The following is a 14,866-nucleotide window of genomic DNA, read 5'->3' on the forward strand; positions in this document are numbered from 1 at the left end:
TTTTCTCCCCTAGACCTTGCTTTACCTCCCCCTACGCTTTTTACTATTCATTCCAGCTCCCTACAATTATCACGTTAAGATCCTTAAATGCATCTAAGAAGGGACAATCAAAGCGATGGCTCCCAGGACACCCATCCATCTTCCGTCCTACGTACATATTTAGTCCCTAATATTTATCTGCTAACCAGCCAGAGGGCTGCTCCATGGGTCTGTGGGTCCACCACAGGAAAGAAGGAGGTCCTGCCTTGGCCACCCTGGCTGACAGCCCCGTGCCAGCTTTGCCCCCGTGGGGAAGCTGGAGGAAAAGCCTCAGATCCCACAGGCTCTGGCTTGTGGATGTGGGCAGTGGGATCCAGCTTGAAATCTCCTCCCCTCTGTTCTCCAGCCGATACCTGAAAACACTGGCTTCCATGTGGATAGCTTTTCACAAGTGATCTGGCATTGAGCCCTGGCAGTTGCCATGATGGAAAGTAGCGTGGGTGTTAACCCCAAACTTCAGGGAGCAGTGGGGTGCAGAGGGGTGTGTGTGACTTGTCCCAGACATTCCTGGTGGCAGCAGATCCCCATGGTACTTTTAGTAATAACAGTGGCAACCACTTCCGGAGCACCTCGTGTATGTGTGTGTGTAGTACTCTGAGCGGAGCTCTGAGCACATGCCGTAGGGCCCCAGCTGATGAAAGGGGAACAGTAGAGACTCAAGGCTGGGGTCACCGGGGGCACCAGATCCCGGCCGTCTGGGAAGAAAGGGCTGTGTGTGGGGACAGATGAGAGGGCGGTCCCAGGAGAATCCCAAGCTCCCCACTGGATTGGTGGTGATCGACTGGAGGCTACTGATACCTGTCCTGTGTCCGACTGGGGCAGGATTGATCTCGGGGATGGACGGGCAGTGACTGCAGCTCCAAGAAGCTGGGGAAGGAGGTAGGAAAGGAAAGAGGAACTGTTGGCACTTGTCAGAGCCCTTGTACACGCATCATTTCATTTAATCCCCACGACTCGATGAGGAGGGATGGCATCCACTGTATGGGTGAGGAATCCTGTCCTGTGTCGGAGGTCCCGTCACCCAGCAGGGGACAAGACCCAGGCCTCTGTCATTCCACCCACGGCACCAGAATTGGATGAGATCTCGGGGATTCCTTCCAGCTCGGAAATTTCTGAGTCTCGGGTCCCACCAGGCCTAACTTGGTTGACATGGGAGGACGTCCAGATGCTTTGCTCTGCCGTGCGTGGGGAGAGGGTATCTAGCATTAGGAGGTAGGCCTGGACTCTGATGTAGACGACCTGGGGGGGGGGTGGGGGGCTGGGGGGGTGGGGGGGTGGGTCAGTCCCAGCTCTGACACTTAATACTTACAGGCCACATTACCTTGGACATAACCTTTCTCTGCCTCAGTTTCCTCACGTGTAAAGTGGCTCGTATCGTGACTTACAAGGGCCTGCATTGATATGGCCTCTCCTCCCACCTGCCCAGCCTCTCTCGCCCCCTCACTGTTCCCTGAGCACCCTGAGAACAGTGCCGCCTTGAGGTCTTCCCATTGGCCATCCCCTTTGCTCAGAATGAGCTTCGCCCAGATATCCACAAGGCCAACTGGCTCACTCCCAATAAATTTTCACTCAAATATCTTCTCAGTGCGGCCCACCGAGGCCATTTCCCCAGCACTCCCAGCCGCTCACCTGCCCTACTATTTGGTCCATATTCTTTCTAACCTACCACACGGTTTGCTTTGTAGTTTACTTGGGCGTGATGTCCATTGCTTGCTGTCCGTATACAAGTCGCAGGTCTCTGCTTTGTTCACTGCTGTGACCCAGGTACCCAGTACCGACTCTGGCATAAATGGGTACTCGTCATACCATTGAAAGGATTGACTTTCAGGTTTGTGAGGATTAAATTAGATAGTATTTGGCAATCGCTTAGCTCAAAGCCTGGCCCATAGGAAGGACTTAATAAAACGCTGCTGTCATTGTGCCTGTCTTTAATATTGATTGATTTGCCGCTGGGTTATAGTTTGGGTTCAGGTCCTACTGAACACGGGCCATATGTAATGACCCGCCCATAATGGCTACAGTCCCTCCTTGCCACCCTTCCTAGTAGAAACAGGCCCTTTCATTGAGCTCCATGGCCTACCGAGGCAGGGTATTAGAGTCAGCTTCAACACGCAACTGGAGAAATCAAGTCAGGGAACGTTTGATAGCGTATTTAGCAAAGGCCGCGAGCCAGAGACCTGCTTGCCTCCTGGGCCGGCAACCGAAGGAAAGTGAAGCGAAATGGAGGAATGCCACAGCTCCAGGCCTCCTGGCCCCGACACTGGCCTTATCACGTTGTGTTGGAAAGAACTACAACTGTGAGAGCTCCTTTTGCGCCACTGGGCAAGTCTCAGTCAACCGCAGAGAAAACCAAATCCGCTTCAAGAATATGGAGATAAGTTGGAGAGAAAAAGCGTGGCTGAGTCAGCCAGAGGCATTTCACAGAAATGGCCCGGTGGGCAGGAGGGCTCTGGCCAGCTTGTGTGGTCTGCCAGGACACGGGCAGCTTGGGGCGGGACTCCTCGGACCCCATTCCTTCCATAGGTCTGCAAAAGGAGGTTCCAAGGGCCCCAAGTGGTCTTTTCTCCTTCCCTCTTCATCCTTCCGCCACCCAACAGAGGAAGTCCTGATCAGTTCTCAGATGGTATTGCGTGAGTACTGACTCCCTCGTCACCAGGAGTGTGAAGTTGACTGCCACGACTAGCCCTGCCCTTAAGGGCTCACAGCCCAGCAGGGCAGACCGTGGCCCTGCAAGCCACTTCTAGATGAAGTAGTTAGGAGCACAGACTCAGAGCCATAGGGCCTGGGTTTGAGCTCAGCTCTGCAAGTTGCCAGCTTTGTGATCTTGGGGAAGTTACATAAACCTTTGAGGCCTCAGTTTCTTTGCTTCATAAAATCAGGACTGATAGGGGCACCTGGGTGGCTCAGTCGGTTAAGCGGCTGGCTTCGGCTCAGGTCATGACCTCGAAGTTCGTGAGTTTAAGCCCTGCATCAGGCTCTGTGCTGACAGCTCAGAGCCTGGAGCCTGCTTCGGATTCTGTGTCTCCCTCTCTCTGTTCCTCCCCTGCTCACGTGCTCTCTCTCTCTGTCTCTCTCTCTCTCTCTCTCAAAAATAAAGATAAAAGAAAAACTTTTTTAAATGGGGACTGATAATATGCCTACCTCGTAGGGTCGTTGTGAGGAACAAATGAACAAAATGCATCGTGTACCTGGACCCGTGCATGGCACATAGTAAACATTATGTACGTTTGTCTTTATTACTATTATTATTATGGTTTAGCATCATTCTGGGGTAAGCCCTGTGAAGATGTGCAGGGGTGCTGGGAGCTCAGGAGACGTCTGATCTAACCTAAAGCTCTAGGAAGGGTTCCTGGAAGAGGTGACAAAGAACTGAATCTAGAAGGAGGAGGAGGCATGATCCAGGCAAAGAAGGTACAGAGAGTCCAGGAAGGGGGCATTGAAAACCATGAGCAAGACATAATGGCATGTGCTAGAAAGTGCAAGGAGCCTGGTGTTGCTATAGCATAAGGTTCCAGGCTGGATACTGAGTAGCAAACAAGGTGCTGGGCTGGCCATGCGGTCAGATCATAGGGGGATTTGTCATGACCTTTCTGGCTTCTTTTAGCCCAGATCCCACTCTTCTAACCGCTTTGTTAGGCCCAGGAGTGGAACCCAAGTACCAGTCACTTCCCTCCCAACTTCCACTGGCCGCAGTGGGACCTCCCCCCACTTCCACTGGCTGCAGAGTGAGCGAGGGATGGGCATGTGACCCAAAGTGGCCGATTGTAATGCACCCCTGGGATTTCTGCTGGAGCCAGGCCCCCCCTCTTCCCTGCCCCATGGAGAAGTCCCCAGCTTGGGCCCCTGAGATCCCCAGCTTGGGCCCCTGAGATCCCCATTCCTGCAAGATTCCTGCAAGATTCCTTGCAGATTCCTGCAAGTTCTTCCTTTTTGAAAACTCCATGCTTTCTCAAGTTGGTTTGTGACGTTTGCAAATGAAACAGGCCTGACTAATAGGCCACACTAAGAGGCTGGGATTTCATTGTCTGAGCAGTGAGGGAGCTATTGAAGGTGTTAAATTGGGGTCTGCATTTGAGAGCCATCATGCTGACAGCGCTGTTAGAACCCGACTTAGGAAGAGTGGAGCAGGGTGCCCCTTAGGCGCTGCCTCAGTCCAGGAGTGGCGTGCCAGGCCTTCCCTGACGTACCCAAAGTAGCAACAGAGAAGGCAGACTGAACCCCGAAACACTGAGGCAGCACCCTGAGCTGCTGGCGCCGGACCCTGTCAGCTGTGTCTCTGCCGGTGAGGCGGGATGAGGTCCTTGGACCTGTCACAGGTGGGGGAGAGGCCCGGCCTGGCCTTGAGAGTGAAGGCCTAGGAGTGGGTTGCTGGCAGAGGCCGTGAGAAGCCCTGTCCCCCCTGCCCATGCAGCAGACCCTTTGGGCCACACTGTACTGTCACCTCGGTCCTGGGTATGGCCCCCAGTGCTCCACTGTTACCGGGGAGGGATTTCTTGCAAATGTATTTGTCTGGGGGCACCTCGGTGGCCTAGTTAGTTAAGCATCCCCTTCGGCTCAGGTCATGATCTCAGGGTTCGTGAGTTGGAGCCCCGCATCAGGCTCTCTGCTGTCAGTGCAGTCTGCTTCAGATCCCTTGTCTCCCTTTCTCTGCCTGTCCCCCCTCTCAAAAATAAATAGACATTATAGATACATAGATAGATAGATAGATAGATAGATAGATGTATTTATCTGGTTTCCCACCTTCCTTTAGAGTGGCTCCAGATCAAAAACAAACCCTACCCTCTGTTGCTTTTGTAACCCCCTCCCAGCTCTTGGCTGGACCTTGGTTCCTCCACACAAGAGGGCCTCCCACAGCTGTGACCAACCTGTGCCCACGATCCTGCACATGGCTCCCGGGATGGCCTGAAGGGTAAAATGACGTTTTGTCCCAGTACAGTCTGTGTCCCAGAGACTTTAAAAACGTCCCCTCACTGCATTCTCTCGGTAATCCTGGTGGATACTTTCTGTCACCTTTTACAGGCGAGAATGCCACGGTTCAGGAAGAGAAAATGAAATACACAACAACACACAGCCACTGAGGGAGAGAAGGAGAATTTGAACCCAGATCTGAGGTGATTCTCGCCTTCAGACTGATTTTTCAAACATTTGTGAGTGGGTTCCAGATGCCTGTGTTCTGAGGTCGGTTGCTACCTAAGATACGTGTCTATTGACATAATGTTGGACGCCACACTTGAAAAGCTTGTAAATACCACGTTCGTGGGGTTTTCCCTTCACGCTTACTCATTCAGGTAGAGGTGGGGGGTTGGGCTTCTAAGAGAACCAAGATGAGGTGCAGTGGCTTCCTTTTCTTTGGCTTGGACCTTCCTCCAGTTCAAGGTCAGCCACCATGACTGGCTGCTGGAAACTTCACTCATCCAGGCTGTCGTCCGTCGCTCATGCTTCAGGCAGATCTGTGCCCTAGGCGGAGCCACCTTCTCCTGGCATCAGCCGTGGCATCAACCCACAAATGCCCTCTGACCGAGCTTCTCCTTTCCCTTAGGGAAGATTCCGTTCCTCATCCTGGCCGAGGCGCACACCCACATCCATGCCCTCACTGACTTCCAGCTCTTTCACAATGATGCCTCAGCAAATCTACCTGACAGATCTGGGAGTTAATCTGTGATTCAGCAAAGCAGTCAGAGATCTGGGGATGTGGAGGAGAGTTGTCACAAACATTCCAGCCACGAGAATACAACAGTGCTCCATAGCACCTGTCTGGGAGTTGTCTGGAGGGCTCTGTGTCTCTCTGGGAGGCTGCGGGGTGAGCCTACGTGCCCTGCAGGTGAGCTCTGCCATGTGAGGAGGGGACACGGGGTAGTCGATGGAGCAGCCCGACAACTGGGCTCCATTGCTTGTCACCTTGGGCGCGTTGGCTCACCTGCTGTGTGTCTGAGGTTCCCGAGCTGTGCAAATGCCATAAGAATGGTACCTACCTCCTGGAGTCATGAGAATTAAGTGAATTAGCCCATGTAAAATGCTTCAGACACCTGTCAGTACAGGGCACTTGCTACCACTCTTACACCCTTGTCCTGGGCCCTGTGCCTTTGAGGGCCCTGCACTCCACAGGGCATGGAGTTCTAAATGGCCAAGAAGACATGTCCATACTCCTCCTTCTAGGCCATCCTTTAGGTACCCCAAACCCCAGAATTCCCCACTGAGTTGGCCTCCCACCTGCTTCCAGGACCCATGGGGAGCTTTTCCCCAGGGGAGCCTCCTGTGGGTGGCCTCCACTGCCTTGGGAATCCTCAGAGGCTCCAGGTGCCTGAAGGCAAGGCTGTGGGCGGAGCCTGGGCTGTGGAGTTCAGTGTCCCACCATGTGGGTGCGGCCCCTCACCGCCCATGATGCCCTCATCCAGGGGCGTCCCATCCCTCGCCACCTTGGTCCAACACAGAACTCTGTGGAGTCTGAAAATTCTGAATGGAGGTCTGATCTTCCAGATAGAAGACCTATAGTAGCTAAGGTAGGAAAATAGCACGTATTTTATCTAGCAGTTTGTAGGCTTGGTTTCTAACTTTTAAATATTTACTCGTATGGAGTGATGAGTCTATTTTTGCCCCAGGCCCTGAAGATGTTGGCGGTGGGCCTGGTGGTGATAACCGTGGTGAGGAGTGAGATCAAGGACGGATCATCGGAGCTGAAGCTCTGAGGCTCGTCTGCACTATTGTACTGATTTGCATCCTTACTTCCTCCCTCTGCTAGCTGTTGCCAAACAGATGGAAGGCAAAGGTGCCGGCAACTTAGCTGTAAAGAACAAGATAGATGGTGTTCGCAGACGTGGCCTGGGGTTCCGGAGCCAGGCCCACCCCTCTGTCTAGAGCCTGCATCCGCTTACCTGCGAGCTCACAATGGTGATCTCTGCTCACCACCCACCCTTTCTCTTAGAAGCAGCTTAGCGCCTCCTGTTTTTATGCGCCCACCTCCCCCCAGGGTCAGCCAGAATCTTGCATTTTTGCTGTCTTGGGCAGCCCTTGCAATGGCCCTGGGGGACGCCTCTTCAGGAGCCCCTGGGGTCTGAATGAGCACCGTTGTCTGTAGCTCCAGCAACCCCACCAGCCCAGATCAATCCCAATAATTCACACTAGCATGCACAATTGTATTTCCACACAAATCGCGTCTGTTCTTCCCTCATTTCACTCCTCTCCAAATGACCTTCAGCGTTCCAACTTGCTCTCATTTCAACACGACGTGCGGTAGGTACCTCCAATGCATCTGTCTCGACCCACGTTCCTGCAGCCTCTGGGCACCCTACGAAGTGGCTGAGGCACAGCTGGACGGCAACCGCGGTGAAAGACAGTTCCCAGGCTTTGGAGGTGGCACTTGATGGAAAGCACACGGACACACATGAGTTCAAACCCCGCTCCATCACTTACTTCCTGTGTGTCTTTGGACCAGTTGCTTACCTTCTCAGAGCTGGGAATGCTGCATGTATAAAATGCAGATAATAATGCTGACCTTCTTGTTGTACGATGATTTAAACAGATGACACAGGTAAAGTCCCTAGCAAAGTACCTGGCCCAGATTCTCAAAAAATGTAAAGACAAGGACTCTCTCCGTCTTTGACTGCCGGCACCCTACCCGGTGCCTGACATGATGCATGTTGGTTGTCATCTTTAAGCCGTGAGGAGCTGACTCCACTGAGAGGGGCAGGCTGAGTTTAGAGGGACAAGTAAGAGGGGAGCCACTGGCTGAGCCCACGCAAAGCCACCTCTGTTGTCTGGTCTTCTCTCTCATCCTTGGCTTTCCTCCATTAGCAGGGAAATGTCACCCTTGAAATTCAAACTTGTATTGAGCTGGTCGGGAGCTCTATGGGCACAGGGAACAATGCACCTGTCAAATGTCTCACCTTGGCAAGGCTTTGGGGGTCTCTCGTGGCTGCTTATGGCACACACCCTTTATTCTCTTGACCACTTCTGTTGGAAAGCCGATGTTCTTTAATCTCTCACATGAGTATTCATTACTGTCTATCCAAGAGAGATGTGTAATAGACGTGGAAATGCAGACAATGTAAAGGCTTGTAAATGGCAAGAAGGAGGGAAACAGTCCTCTGAGGGGCTATAGCTGGGCAAAGGGAGAAAGTGAGGGTCAGCTTTCAATGTGTACTCTCCTGGACAGATGTAGATCATTCTAATGGCCGATTGATCTCGTAGCTCTGAAAAATCTCCCACACAGAAAACAGAGGGCCCAATCTGGACCTCAGATTGGCTGTTTGTTCTTTTAAATATGATTGTGGGTAGACAGGGTAGTTTTCCCCTTTGCATTGTCTCCTTTAGAATCTCTTATTTCAAAAGAAGATAAATATCAAGTACTCATATGTTTTGCTGTTTGTAGCAGATGCCGCGAAAGGAACGGAAGGCAACAGGGTATGTTAAAATCATTTTAACCCATCAGGGCTGCTTGGAGTAATTTCCCTGGAAACTTGTGAAAAGGGTTTTCAAGTTGAACTCGAGACAGTTGTAAATGTGTCCTTTTGTTGGATAACAGAAGGTGAATGCTAATGCTGAGAGGGAATTGGGGAGCCAGATAAGTTCTAGTCTTAGAAGTTCTTAGAAGCTCTCTCTGCCCTCCAAGCCTCAGCCTTCTTGGAGCAGCAGACGAGAGCCAGCACTGAGGGCTGAGACCTGTCCTGCAGCCATGTGGTGGGAGGAGTGACCCAGGATCCATCAGTTCATCTCTGCCCACGGCCCTCGTGTCTGTAAAATGAGAACACGACACGACGTGACGAGGTACCCCTAAACAGAAGAGCCAGCAATGGGAAGCTGGGAGCTGCAGCACAGAAATATGGGCCTGGGCAGACAACGTCACAGTCTTTCTTGTCCCCTCTCAGCCACCAACTCACTCAACCTAAAGGAAGTCACCAAACTCTGCCAGCCTCAGTTTTCTTACGTATACAATGGGGGATTGGATAAATGGAAGAGTGGCCAACTTTTTCTCTGTAGAGTCAGATAGTAAATATATTGGGCTTCATGGGCCATATGGTCACCACTGTAACTACCCAACTCTGTCTTGTGGCAAGAAAACAGCGAAAGACAACATGCAAGTGAATGGGTGTGGCTGTTCCAATAAAACTTTATTCGTAAAAACAGGCAGCAGGCCGAAGGTCTTGGATTAGAAGATCAGGGAGTTTCTTTTTGTGTTTTTTTTAATGCACAACATTTCTTTTTTTAAATTAACGTCTTTATTGAGACGTAACTGATATATCTCAACAGATATAGATAGATGCAGATATAGATATAAACTGCACATATTTAATATTTCAATAGAGTTTTTTCTAACTTAATAAAGTTATGTTTTATCTAATGAAGGCATAAACCCCATTAGAATATGAAATTGTTGGTTCTTTTATTTGCTGCGTGATTAACTGAAATTATACATTAGATGACTCTCTTGGGATATACTTGATAAAAATTTCATGGAATGTCAGACTCTCAGTGCAGCAAGGGATCTTCGGGATCACAGAGTGCCACAGCCCCACACGCTGGAAGCCCCCCCTCCTGCCTCGTGAGCCCCAGTTATCCGCTTATCCACAGCCTGCAAAGGACTTAACATCCCAGGCGGCAGCCCAGTCTACCCAAGCCCCTCGGTGGCAAAGGCAGATGCGGAATCCTCGCCGCTTCCCCTGTTGGTCCTACCCATGCAGGCTCCTTCGCTCTGCCTTCTCTTTCTCCCCTCCTCCCCACAGACGGACTGCAGTTCCCCTGCAGAGCCCAGGACGCTTGCCTCAGAGGACCAGTTCAGCTCTGCCTCCTTCCCTCCAATCCATTCTTGGCCTGGCGTCCCTGGGCCCCAGGCCCCTCCCCGGCTGCCTCAGTCTGGTCTGCTCGCCTTCGTGAGTCAGTGCTCCCGTGGGTTTGCCTGCTCTGCTCTCCACCTCAGCTGCGCTCCTGACTCTCTCGGACCCCACTTGGCTCAATCCCTGTGCCCTTCCCAGACATCCAGGAAGCCCTGCCCAAGTCCGGCCCCTGGGCCCCCATTCATCTAGGAAGAAGGTTGAGAACGTCCGAGAATCCTTTAGGGATTTTAAATCTCTTTCCCAGACCAATCAGACCCCAGGGCCTTCGACCTACATATATACCTACAGTTCAGACGTTCCTGCCATGAGTAAAACAGCTAACGGCCATCTCGACCGAAATCTATGCTCATGAAAGCATTTATCCATAGAAAAATAAGTGCTATTAAGTCTGGAATGAAACAGAAGCCCTGGGAGCTGCACTTCTCAGGTGGGAGTAAATGGATACTTATGTTCTTAGCACATTGGAGACGCGGCCACTTGCGCTGACCAGGAAACGTGGTATTGGGGGGGGGGGGGGCGCGGTGCCAGGACGACAAGGGCTGATCGGCTAAAAAAAGACAAACTTGCGATCTGGGAGTCTCTTATTCTGCTCCTGTAATTATGGAGCTCCAATAGCAAGCCTCGGGCTTCACAAAGTGTGAAATAATGCAAAATTAGGCAAGAATCCTACCCAGGGGCACAAGTCTTTCCCTAAACTGGGGAGGGAAGCAGAAGGAGACCATGGACAGGCAGAAGTCCGGGTAAAATCCAAGGGACATGGTAGATCCTTAACCAGTAGAGACGGCAGGTGCTGCCGTTAGGGAGGAAGCGTCGTGGGACCTTGGAGTCGACTGCTGTCATCCCCTCCCCTTTTCCAGATAGTCTTGAGGCTTGAGGGGTGCTCATGCTCAGGGCGATAGAACAAAAGCCTACTGGAACCCTGCCGGTGCTCCCCTGTGAGTGGGGTGCCGGCATCCCAGCTGAGGGAGGGAGCTTCCCGTAGGACAATTCTGCAGAAGACACACACCGCAGCTGACATAAAGCCTTGGGCTTAGTGGAAGGACACTCTCCTTTTCCTACAGGGACCTAGAGATGAAGGGCTCTTTAACTCGGGGCGGTATGCGCAATGCACTTCAGTCTTGTCGGGGCCTGTTCGGGTGTCCAGCTATGACCGTGCCAGCCTGCTGATGGAAATGTACTCCCAAATCCACCTTCTTTACAGAGAATGCAGGCTCCTCACTTTCCCGGGCTGCGTGCCTCTTGCTACAGAGAAACGCCGCTCTGGACAGAGCCACACGTGGCTTACGGGGAACAGCGTCCCCCTCCTGGATACAGACAAATGGCAGATGCGGGGTGGCCACGCTCGTCTGGAGCCTGGGGAGCAGGGGTCTGCACACACGTTTGAGCAATTCCAGCTACCACTGGAGCAGATACCACAAGCTCAGGGTCTGCAGCAGCCCTGCTGACAGCCGCAGGATGTGCAAGGGGCACGGGATGCAGCCGGGCCTCCGGCCGAGATGCCCAGCTCTGGATCGTCACAGCTGAGCCACCAGCTCTCATGGCTTCCAGGAGGATGGGGAGAGGCAGGAGCCTGCTCCCTCACACAGAGCCACACAACGCACAGGAGGAGAAGACAGTGTGGTGAGATCATAGCAGCGTTTTATACCTGGCTAGGGCTTTGCAGTTCTCAAAGCGCTGTTACGCCCGTGACCTTGTTTTCTCTGGAGAGAACAGGTACTGTTGTTCCCATCTTACACACAAGGAAGCAGAAGCTCAGGGAGATCAAGGGACCTGACTGGGACAGCAAGTGGGCAGAACTGGGGCCAGGACACAAGCTGACTTCTGGCTGGTCCCATAGCCGCTTCTGGTGTCCTCTCCTCTGGAAGACCTTTCCTGAGCCCTCAGCCCCTGCACGTGCCCCACCCCTCCCCGGCCCTGACCACGGGGTCCCGGACTCAGCCCTCTCTCATCATCACTCACTAGATCCTAAGCTGTGTGGAACCGAGGGCTGTGACTTGACCATCTTAGTATCCCCAAGTCCTAGGACCTGCTCGGCATGCAGAAGATACACAATAAGTTCCCAGAGTTCATTTGCCGTGGCTTCCAGGGCCCATCGGAGCTGGGCCGATGCCGTGTCGACGACCTCTTTGGCCCCACCTCCACCCACCTTCCCCAAATGCAGGAAGTGCTTTCCCACCCCAGGGCCTTTGCCCTTGCTGGCCCTCTGCCTGGAACCCTCCGCCTCCACATATCCGTGCAGTTCTTTCCCTCACTTCGTTTGGCCGTTGGCTTAAAATGACGAGACAACATTCTCAAAGAGGCCTTCCCTGCACCTGTCTGACGAAGCAGCCGCCACCCCTCCTTACCTTTTTCCTGTTTGTTGTCTATTTCCCCCCACCATGCAAGCTTCCTGAGGGCAGGAGCTTTCTTTTGTCCCTTGCTGTGACCCCAGAGCTTAGAACAGCCTCTAAGGAAACATGAAACCATGCTTCAAGTTAAGGCACCAAAAGCTGCTTTCTGTTACCTCCTGATCCGATGGTATCGCCACGTGCCCCTCCTAAACCTCTCACGCCTCATTCTTCCTCCCCAAAGATTACCATCTCTGTGCTATCGAATGAGGAAGGCTGAGGGGAACCATCAGTACAAGACCAGATTATCTCCAAGGGAGTTCGGAGCCCCTGGTGTAGATGTGGGTTAGACACGATCTAACCGCTAATGACACAGTCATGGTTTCCGAGTTTGGCGGGGAAAAAGCAAGGAACCTACGCTATATATTTCTTAGGAAATAAGGAACCCACATGGTCATATTCTCCAGGGCAGGGCCCGTGCCTTCCTCTTCGGTGTCCTCCGAGGTGACCAGCATAGAGCTGGAGGAAGGAGGAGTAAAGGTCACCTCCCCACCCCCACTCTGTTATAATGCAGGATGGACGAAGTTTTTTCAAGTCCTGCTGGAAATCTCCTGGCTGGAAACCTTCCCAGATACCCAATTTTCTTGCTTGAAGTGCATTTCTTTTCTCCTTGGAAATTAGTGCAGGAGAATTTGTCTCTGTTATAAACCCCGTCCTGGTGGGAGGTGCAGAGTGTTCACACAGAACTTTGCAAATGCTTGGTGTGTGCACTGCACAGGGGCTGGGGGCTCTTGGGGTTGGAAAGTGAAGGACGAGGAACGGGGCAGTTCATACAAAGCGGCTGGAGTGGACTCCTCTCCCAGAGGACGTGTAAACTGGCTCTGGACTCCTCTGTGTCAAGAGGCAGGAAGAACTGGCCGTTCGCATCGTAGCGTTCTCCACAGGAACCGGAGGGGCGGAACTGCGTCCCATGCCTGTGACACCCCCTTCTCCCCTCGCTGACCAAACTGACAGGGGCCTTGAGCCCTCCCTACCATGAGACCCAAGGGAAAGCAGAATTGGTCTTCTCTCTGGAGATGATAACTCAGACCTCAGGAATGTAGTCATTCTTCTAATAAATTCCTCAGGCAGCCTTGTTCTGGACCCTGGACTTGGAGAACTGAACTGGACACAGGCCCTGCCTTCGGGGTGCTTCCATTATGGAGGAGACAGAGAGATAGAGATAGAGATAGAGATAGAGATGATAGAGATGGAAATAGAGATGGAAATAGAGATTATAGAGATAGAGCGAACGAGATAGATGATAGAGATAGAAATAGATGGAGCTAGAGAGGGAGAGAGAGAGAGGGAGAGATGATGGAGACAGAGAGCGAGATAGATAGAGATAGAGATAGAGATAGAGATAGAGATAGAGATAGAGATAGATGGAGAGAGCGAGATAGAGATGGAGAGAGAGAGAGATGATGGAGATAGAGATAGAGATAGTTGGAGACAGAGATGATGGAGACAGAGAGAGAGAGAGAGAATGCATAGTGGGAGAGGGGGTCAGAACATAGAGGATTCGTGGGCCTGCTAAGGAGCCCGTCCGTCATTCTGGCGGCAATAGGGAGCTTCTGAAAGATTTTGGGAAGAGGAGTGGTTTGGTTGGATTTTCATTTTCAGAAGGGGGTCATTAGGACGTTGGTTGGCCGGGACCCGTCACGGAGGTCGCAAGCCTCCCTTGCCCCACGAGCGCCACATCCCCTACATCCGCCAGCCGGACCGGGCGCGTCTCCCGCTGCAGCTGGACTTGTCCCTGCTACGACAGCGCTCACCCTGCCTGCTAGCGTTGCCCGTTCCGTCCTGCTCCTCGCCAGAATGCCAGGCACTGTGGCGGGCTCGCCTCTATCCCCCCGCGTCCAGCACAGGGCCTGGAATGCTGCTGGAGCTCACTCGTACATTTACGCGTACATATATATTTTTCACAAACGTCAAATGGAACTATTGAATATCGCAAGAGAGAGAAAACTGGGGTCCGGGTGAGCTGGGGACCTGACAGCAGGAGCGTGAACGGGGGTCGGGGGGACACACGGGGGGTGGGCAGACCTCGTGGCTGGTCGGTGCTCGTGGCGAAACTCCGCTCCCTGCTCCTCTGTGCTGTTCTCTTCCGTGAAGCCGAGCTTTTAACACCTGCTCAGGCGGTGTCGCAGAGAGATGAGATGAGAGTAGAAAGCGGCCCCTCACCGCCGGTGTCATTGACAGCTGCTCGGCTGCCTCGGTTTCCCCAGTGCCCAGTGAGATCAGTCCCGGACTAGTAGTGGCTGAGCAAAAAGGGGAGGCACAGTCTGAAGGAGGTAAACTTTCCTTTTCTACCTTCTGCCACTTTCCTGGGGAGGCCACACCCATGAAACAGTATCCTCGCTTCTCTCAGGGCCTTGGACCCTCTGGCCTCAATGGCAGATCTTTACCAAAATCAATTCTGGAAACTTCCAACCACTCCATGACTGACTGACTGACTGACTGAAGGGACAAATGGCTTTCTAACCCTAGCTCTGCCATTTACCATGACCTAGGACACCTTTCCACCCTGAACGTTAGTTTACTGACCACGAAATGGGCATTAGACTATGCTTTGCACAGGTTTGTTTCAAGAATTCACTCCAGTCGTGCCTGTGTGAGCACTTCCCAAAT

General features: G+C 52.6%; 1 protein-coding gene and 1 long non-coding RNA gene across 2 annotated transcripts in view; both read left to right on the forward strand.

The window, feature by feature from the left end:
• FAM78B (family with sequence similarity 78 member B) overlaps window positions 1-14,866 on the forward strand; it is an 80,765-nt gene that overhangs the window by 35,162 nt on the left and 30,737 nt on the right. The window lies entirely within an intron of this gene.
• Window positions 1,330-10,332, forward strand: LOC132686565 (uncharacterized). Its single transcript, XR_009613762.3, has 3 exons — window positions 1,330-3,260; window positions 5,579-5,860; window positions 7,235-10,332. It is a non-coding gene; the product is annotated as an uncharacterized LOC132686565 (long non-coding RNA).

This window comes from Panthera onca, chromosome F1 (assembly GCF_046562875.1).
Source record: "Panthera onca isolate mPanOnc1 chromosome F1, mPanOnc1 haplotype 2, whole genome shotgun sequence".
Classification (NCBI taxonomy): Eukaryota; Metazoa; Chordata; class Mammalia; order Carnivora; family Felidae; genus Panthera; species Panthera onca.